Raw genomic sequence first — 8,213 nt, forward strand, 5'->3', positions numbered from 1 at the left:
CCTTTCTGAAAATGGCTTCTGAGAGTAGTCTAGTTCGGGAAGGGGGCTGGAGTTAGTGCGGATGGATGAGCCCATTGTGGCGACCTCCTCCGAAATAGTCGAAGCGATACTTGGGAGGAAGAACATTTGGAAGAGGCCGGATAGCCCAGCAGATACCTCTGTGCATTGTGGTCATCGAATTATCCCTCCAAGCTAAAGGGGGCCGACCTAGAAAGATTTAGGACTGAATATAGGATACCAGATAGTATAGACCTGATCCTACCCGAGCCTGACGAGAGGGCCTGCTATCCTAGGCCAGGGTGCATGGCGATAAGCGAGGCGATCCTTAGGGCCAGTCTTAGGCTTCCAATTCACCCTTTTTTCCGGATGGTGCTTAAGTCTTATGGCTTAGCACCGACCAAATTGAACCCGAACTCCTGAAGCTAAATGGTGGGCTCTTGATGTTATGGAAAGAGGCATCACTTGGGGTGGAGATGCCCTTCTCTGTTTTTCAGACCCTCTACATTCCCAAAGTAACAGTCGTGGGGATAAGACTAGGGGCTGGTATTACCTGACCTCTTGGGGTTCCCACACTCCATTCGTGCTTGATCTGTCGAGCTCCATCAAGGAGTGGAAGAGCTCGTAGTACTGGGCTGCCAGGAGATAGGACACGATGGAGGGGAACCGCTTGGCATCTCTTACAGTCCCTACAAAGTACTCGTTAGTTAGCGAGTATTGTAGTTGTATTTCTTGTTTATTCTCTTCGGTTCGGATCATAACTAAGATTCGTTTCCATTTTTTGAAGACACTCTTCCTCGATGCGAGCTATCCTCTAATGACTTAGAGATCATCTGTGTCATATATCAGCTGCCTCCAAAGAAGAGGTCGTTCCATTGGCTAATCAGAAAGAACTTTCATTTTGTGACGCACGATCAGATGGCCTCACAAGGTAATATCTCGAAGCGAATACCTTTCAGTACTTTCGAGTCGTTCACACTTGTACTAATTTACTTGTTTCTTGCAGATAACTTCAATAAGAAGATGCCTCTCCGGCGCAGCTTCAAGATAATACAAAAGATGATGGCTGAAGTGAGGGCCTTGAAGACCTCCTTCTCCGCCTATAAGAAGCAAATGGAGGACTTAGTAGACGCCAGCAAGAGGCTTCCACCTCCGACGAAGGAGAAAGTGCCTAAGGATCCTGAAACTAATCTGCTTCTGAAGGCTAAAAAGCCTACTGCCCCTTCGAAGCGGCCAACGGTGGTAAGGCCACCCCCCGTTCTAAGGCAAACTACAATTCCTACCAGGGTGGCCATTCCGGAGAAAACACCCGCGCCATCAGAGGCTTCTCCTCCCCGGCCACAGTGCCAGTTGCTGCTGTCCCTCTTGCCGAGGTGTCGGGGTAGCCTAAGAGGAAAAGAGCTCGTCCCTCAAAGGAGGTGGACTTCTTGGGCACAAACTTCGAGGAGCCAGTAAAGGAAGTACTGGAGGCTCTTCCCCTGAAACGGCTGCAGTGACGGTGGTCCACAATAAGTATTGGATCGAAGAATGGAGGGACCATACCGCCTCTTGCATAGCCGAGGACTTAGTAGCGGCCAATAGTGCCTGCATGGCCCGAGCTCTGAGTACCAGCATCCAGCTCGAAGGCTTGGTGAAAAACCTCAATGCCAAGAGGGAGGACCTTGCCAAACGCCTCGAGGAGGCGATGCAATATGGGGATACGGTGAGGGAGGCCCGGGCCAAGGTCGCGGAGGAGGAGAAAGGGAGAAGGGAGGCTGAGGCCCAGCTAGCGGCTGCTAAAGGAGACACAGAGTGGCTAAAAAAGGAGCTCTATAAGGTGAAGTGTTAGGTAGCTACTATGACCCGAAGAGTGGATCACGCCAATGAGCACCACCGGCTCGCCACGAGGCTCTGGAGGCCTCCAACAAAGAAAGGGCGGAGCTGAGGCAGAGGGCGAAGGCCCAATCTGAGGAAATTGCCTCCTTGAAGGAGGAACTGAAGTCGGCAGGGGAAGTGGCTGTTCAAAATTTCATTAACCACTTCGAGGAACATCCCCCGTACGACGACTTTGCAAATTTTTGGGTCTCCTGGAGTGCCCAAGGCTTGTTGAGTCGGCTGAAGGGGTCCACCCCACTTTGGACATCTCCTCTTTAGAGACAGAGTTCGGAGGACCTACTGGAAGCCGGCCTGATAGGCTTGCCGAGGACGCTCCAGGGGCCCCGGAGGCGGGCAAAGCAGAGGCTGGCGGGGAAGGGCCTTCTGTAGAATAGGGCTTATTTTGTAATCGCTTCGGCCTCTCTTGTAACTTAGTTTCAAGTGAATGAAATGAAATTTTTACCAAGTGTTGTTGCTTCTGTTTTCTTATCATGTTGATCTGTTTACACATATATGAATGACAATCACTTAAGATTAAGCGCCTCTTAACGATAATCAGAAGATTGGATCACTTAAGTAATCATCAAGCGCCTCTTAACAATAATTAGAAGATCGAATCACTTAAGTAAATATATTGAAAGACTGAGGTTACAATTTACTAACCGATGTGATAAAGAACTGAAGTATCAATACTTAAGTTACATTATCCATTACCAAAGCATTTTCAGCACTCAGTAAGCTAGGGAAATTACAAACGAGATCGGATCAAGACATATACTTATTAGACAACATTGAGATCGGACGGGAACAAAAGCTCATCACTGATAGTATTTTCTCAAGTGTTCGATGTTCCATTGATGAGATGTACTTTCCCTGCCATGTCTTCGATTTCGAAAGTGCCAGGTCGAGATTCCCTGCGGATGCGGTAAGGACCCTCCTAGTTCGGTCCAAACACTTCGGACCCGGTTGGCTTTGATGATTGGAAGACCCTTCTGAGGACGAGGTCCCCCAAGCGAAGAGTTCGATTTCTGATAGCGGGTCATTTTCCTATGATACTTTGCCAAATTTACCCGGCAGGTGATTAGTGTCTAAAAGTGCTTCAAAGATATATCATTTACAAGACATTTTACATTCACTTTGTTTGAAAACACTAATGTTAGTCTCTAATTTCAATTCTCTTGCCGTAAATTCAATTTTCATAAATACATGGTTTAAAATGCAATTAATTGAAATACGTATTTACATACATGTCGGCATGAGTATTATACATTTGAAAGAGTATCTATTTGATGTATTTCACTTGTATTTCCAAATTAGAACAAGTGGAGCAAGTGGAGGAAAATAATGTTGAAAAGTCAAAAATAGTGACTGCCTCAAGCAAGAAGCAGCTGTTGGTAAAATAATCATAACTTGAGCTTCAGACATTGGATCGAGGTGATTCAAGTTGGGTTCGAAAGAAAAGGCACGTTTCTACAACTTTCATGTTTTGGAAGAAGTCAAATTCGTATCACAAAGTAGCTAAAATTACCGTGTAAAGTCCAGCTTGTTACCTGCCGGATACAGCTTTACCTGTGAAGCAGCACTTATTGTTTTTGTCATCTCTGGAGTTATATAGATCCAATGAACCTGATATTTGAACCAATGGAAAGCTAACTCAAGTGCTGTCTTGAAGCTGGACAGAAACAAGTTGCATTGCCTACTTGAATTTTGGATGTTCCTTTGCCTATAAAAGGGGACCTTGGCCACGATTTTGAAGAATTAAATTCTCTCCATCATATTCTAGTTTCCTTCATTTTCTTTGTAACATTTCACTATGTATTCCTAAACATTTAGCTAGAGCTAGGGGTGAAACTTTGATGAATGTTTAGTATTGTCTTTGATCTTTCATTTTATTCTCCAATGTTCATCTTCTTACTTGGTTGAAGTATATGTTCTACAAATGGTTTTGGTTTGTTAAAGACTTTGATTTATTGTTGACAATTTTGGCACAATAAATGCTTAGATAATCTCTACATACCAACAACTTATTTTGACATATTCTCTCAAACAATTATCAAGATCTATCTTTTAGTATATTTGTGGTTAATGTTTTATCTTCCATATGAGATCAATCCTTAGTTGATTTTCATATGAGTTAAATTAAAGATCAAGTGCAATTTCTACTAATTTATACAAAGTGAATCCCCGATGCTCTAGTGTTCGTCTCAATCGTATTTCCACCAACCGTTCATTACTCATAGAATAGTTTATTTCCTTCCAATTCCCTGTGGTTCGACCTCGGACTTCCGAGATTTACTACTTGCGACAACCTGCACTTGGGTTTGCAACCTTAAAGTTGTAGCAGCAGGTATCCCTCCTTTCTTCAAGGAGGTGGAGTTCGTTCACTCGAGCCTCGTCGTTACTGATCTCATTAAAGTATATTCAACGGTGTGATGGGACCCCGACCTCGATCGGGCTCATGGCCTCGGCTCCGTAGGTCATTGAGAATGATGTTTCCCCTGTTGCAGTTCGGCTTGTGGTTCTGATGGCTCAGAGGACATGGGGAAGCTCATCGACCCAAGCCCCCTTTGAGGTGTCAAGTTTCTTTTTCAGGGTATGCTCGATAGTTTTGTTTACTGCCTCAACTTGTCCATTTGCTTGCGGGTGATGAAGCGGTGAGAAATCCTTTTTTATCCCCAATTCGTCGCACAATTATAGCATTTTCCTGTTGTCGAAACTGTCTCCCATTGTCGGATACTAAGGAGTGGGGAATGTCGAATCTGCAAATGATATTTTTCCCGACGAATTTTGTAGTATTTGCATCGGCGATCTTAGCAAGAGGTTCAGCCTTGACCCACTTGGTGAAGTAGTCAATGGAGACAATGGCGAAGATCGCGCTTCTTCTTCCTTTTAGGAGTGGATCAATGAAGTCGATGCCCCACTTGGCAAATGGCCAGAGGCTGGTTACTACGGAGAGGTTCTGAGAAAGCTGTCTTTGAATATTTGAGAAGCGCTGGCACTTGTCACATTTCTGGACAAACTGGCAAGCATCCCTTTTTAGGATTGGCTAGAAGTAGTCTTGACGAAGAACCTTGTGTGCCAGGGCCGTTCCTTCGGAGTGATTTCCGCAGATTCCCTCATGGATTTCCCTAAGTATATATGTGGCCTTTTCGCCTCCCACACATCGGAGAAGTGGTAAGGCGAAGCCTCTTTTGTAGAGTATATCCTCTTTCAGGACAAAGTGCACAACCCTTCTCCTCAACTTCTTCACCTCGCTTCTAGAGGCAGGTAGTGTTTGATCCTTTAGATAGGCGATGATGGGCTATATCCATAATGGGGTGCCTTCTATCCAAAGTACCTCTTCTCCTTTGGAGATGGAGGGCTTCGATAAGTGTTCAATAGGGACGACCTTTAATAGTTTAGAATCCTTACTGTTGGTCAATTTTGAAAGGGCGTCTGTATGTCTATTCTCTAGGTGTGGGACTTGAATTAGTTCGAACCTTTCAAACTGAGGGACTAGGTCCAGAACCAATTTCAAGTACGCAACCATGTTACTGTCTTTGGCCACAAAGCTTCCACTGACCTGATTCACTATGAGCTGAGAATCGCTACTGGCTACGAGTCTTCTGACCTGCATTTCTCTTGTCAGTCTAAGGCTTGCTAGAAGGGCTTCATATTTGACAGCGTTGTTCGAAGCTTTGAAGCCGAACCTTACTGCGCAATTTAGCTTGTGACCCTCCGAGCTTTCCAAGACAATTCCTGCCTCGGAGCCCGCCTCTCCTGAGGATCCATCTACGAACAATTTCTATGTTGGGGGCTCGGCTGGTTCCATTATTTCCTCCATTTCCGGGGCTTTGGCAAATAACCACAAAATCTGCAGGGGCGTGGCCCTTGATGGCATGTCGAGGTCGGAACAGTAGGTCGAACTCGCTGAGCTCGATTGCCCATTTTAGTAGGCGTCCTGATGCGTCTGTCCTCTGCAGCACTTGCTTCAATGGGAAGTTGGTGAGAACTTCGATTAAGTGGGCCTGGAAGTATGGCCTCAGTTTCCTTGAGGTTGTGATGAGGGCAAGTGCCAGTTTCTCCATGTCTGGGTAGCGTGTTTCAGCTGGAAGGAGTGCTTTGCTGACGTAGTATACTGGCAACTGGCACTCATTTTCTTCTCTGACTAGGATAGCGCTGATCGCCACGTCCGAGACTGCCAAATACAGCAGCAAAGACTCTCCTGGTTGAGGTTTTGACAAAAGAGGCGCCTCTCCGAGGTACTTTTTCAACGCCTGAAAGGCTTCTTTACACTCACAAGTCCATTGGAACTTCTTTCCATGCTTAAGCACATTGAAGAAGGGTAAGCTCTTATCCATAGCCCTGGAGATGAAGCGACTGAATACTGCTATTCGACCATTGAGGCTTTGGACCTCCTTCGATTTCTGAGGTGACCTCATATCCAGCATGGCCGTTATCTTTACTGGGTTGGCTTCAATTCTTCTTTGGTTAACAATATACCCCAAGAACTGACCCGAAGCCACCCCAAAGGTGTACTTGAGGGGATTCAGCTTCATCTTATATTTTCTAAGTATCTGAAAGGTTTAGTCGAGGTGACTTATGTGTTCGCTTGCCTGGAGGCTTTTGACTAGCATATCGTCCATGTAGACCTTCATGGTTTTGCCAATGAGTTCGGCAAACATCATGTTGACCAGTCTCTAATATGTGGCTCCGGCATTTTTCAATCCGAAAGGCATGACTTTATAGCAGTAGAGTCTTCTGTCTGTAATGAATGATGTAGCTTCCTCATAAGGTCGGAACATGGGTATCTGATTATACCCCGAATATGCATCCATGAAGCTCAATAGTTCATGTCGAGCGGTGAATCCACAAGTTGGTCTATTCTTAGAAGTGGGAAGCTATCTTTAGGGCACGCCTTATTCAAGTTGATGAAATCTACGTACATCCTCCACTTCCCGTTGGGCTTTTTCACCAGGACCGGGTTGGATATCCACTTCGGGTAGATGGCTTCTCTTATGAAACCACTGTGGCTAAGCTTGCCTACTTCGTCTTTGAGAGCCTCGTACCTTTTTGGGTTGAGGGCACGTCTTTTCTGCCGATGAGAGACATAGGAGGAGTTGATGTTAAGATGGTGGCAACTGATCCTTGGATCTATTCCCACCATATCCTCATGCTTCCAAGCGAAGACATCCAAGTTCATTTTTAGGAAGCTTATCATCTCCTCTTTTGCTTCAGGGGACAGTGCATTCCCTATTCGCAAGACCTGACTAGGGTCCTCTGGGTTGGTGGAGAAAGTTTCGAGTTCTTCCATTGGGGTTGCATTTGGTTTAGAGTCAATTATCCAGGGATCTAACTCATCAAGAGGATGTCCTTGTTCAGGGGCCTCTTCTATGTCGACGTCTTCCTCCTGTGCGGAGGTATGCCTTTGTTTAGGAGCGTCGAGCATTTTCACGTCCATACTGGCTTCATTGGCAACTTCAATTATGATCACGTTAACAGTTCGGGGTTTCGACTTTCTCAGAGAGTTCAAGTAACATGCCCTGGAGCCCATCTGGTCGCCTCAGACCGTAGCAATCCCATGTTCAGTTGGGAATTTCATACACAAGTAGTGGATGGATGTGATGACCCAAAGATCTTTCAAAGCGGGTCTGCCTAATACTCCATGATAGACCGATATGTGGTCTACCACTAAGAATTCCATGAAGTGTTGGGCCACTAGGGGTGCTAAACCCATCTCGATGGGCAGAGTGATCTGCCCTTGTGGGACGATGCTGTCTCCGGTAAATCAGAATAGTGGATCGGTCATGGAGATCAACCCATGGTCAATTTACATTTTGTCGAAGGTGGAGCCGATTAGTATGTTCATCGAACTTTCATTGTCGACGAGCATGCGTTTAAGTCCATTTCTAGCCACTACGGCTCTCACAACCAATGCGTCACAATGAGGATGGTGAACTCCTTCTGCATCTTTCTAGGAGAAGGTGATTGGGGCCATCTTATTGGCTGCTTGTGACTCGTTGACAATGTAGGTAATTATTGGTGGGTCCTTTGCTTTCCTTGTGTAATTTCTTTGGGTGTTCCTAGTGTTGCCACCGATGTGGGGTCCTCCAATGATTATATCGATCTCCCTGATGACTTGGCTCCTAGAGAATGGGCCCTGCTCTCTCTGTCTAGACTCTCCTCAGTCCCTTGATTCTCTTCTCCGGGGTGATTGCTCTCTGTGCCCTCTTTCTCCCCTGTTCGGGGAGGTGGATTTGCGAGGATATTCGCTTGCAGCTTACATACTCTGAATCTGATATAGAGTACTCTTTCTCCATTTTCTCACGCTATCAAATATCGACCATATCCTATAATTTTATTAATAATAATATTTTTTAAAT

This window comes from Olea europaea, unplaced genomic scaffold (genome assembly GCF_002742605.1).
Source record: "Olea europaea var. sylvestris unplaced genomic scaffold, O_europaea_v1 scaffold3017, whole genome shotgun sequence".
Classification (NCBI taxonomy): Eukaryota; Viridiplantae; Streptophyta; class Magnoliopsida; order Lamiales; family Oleaceae; genus Olea; species Olea europaea.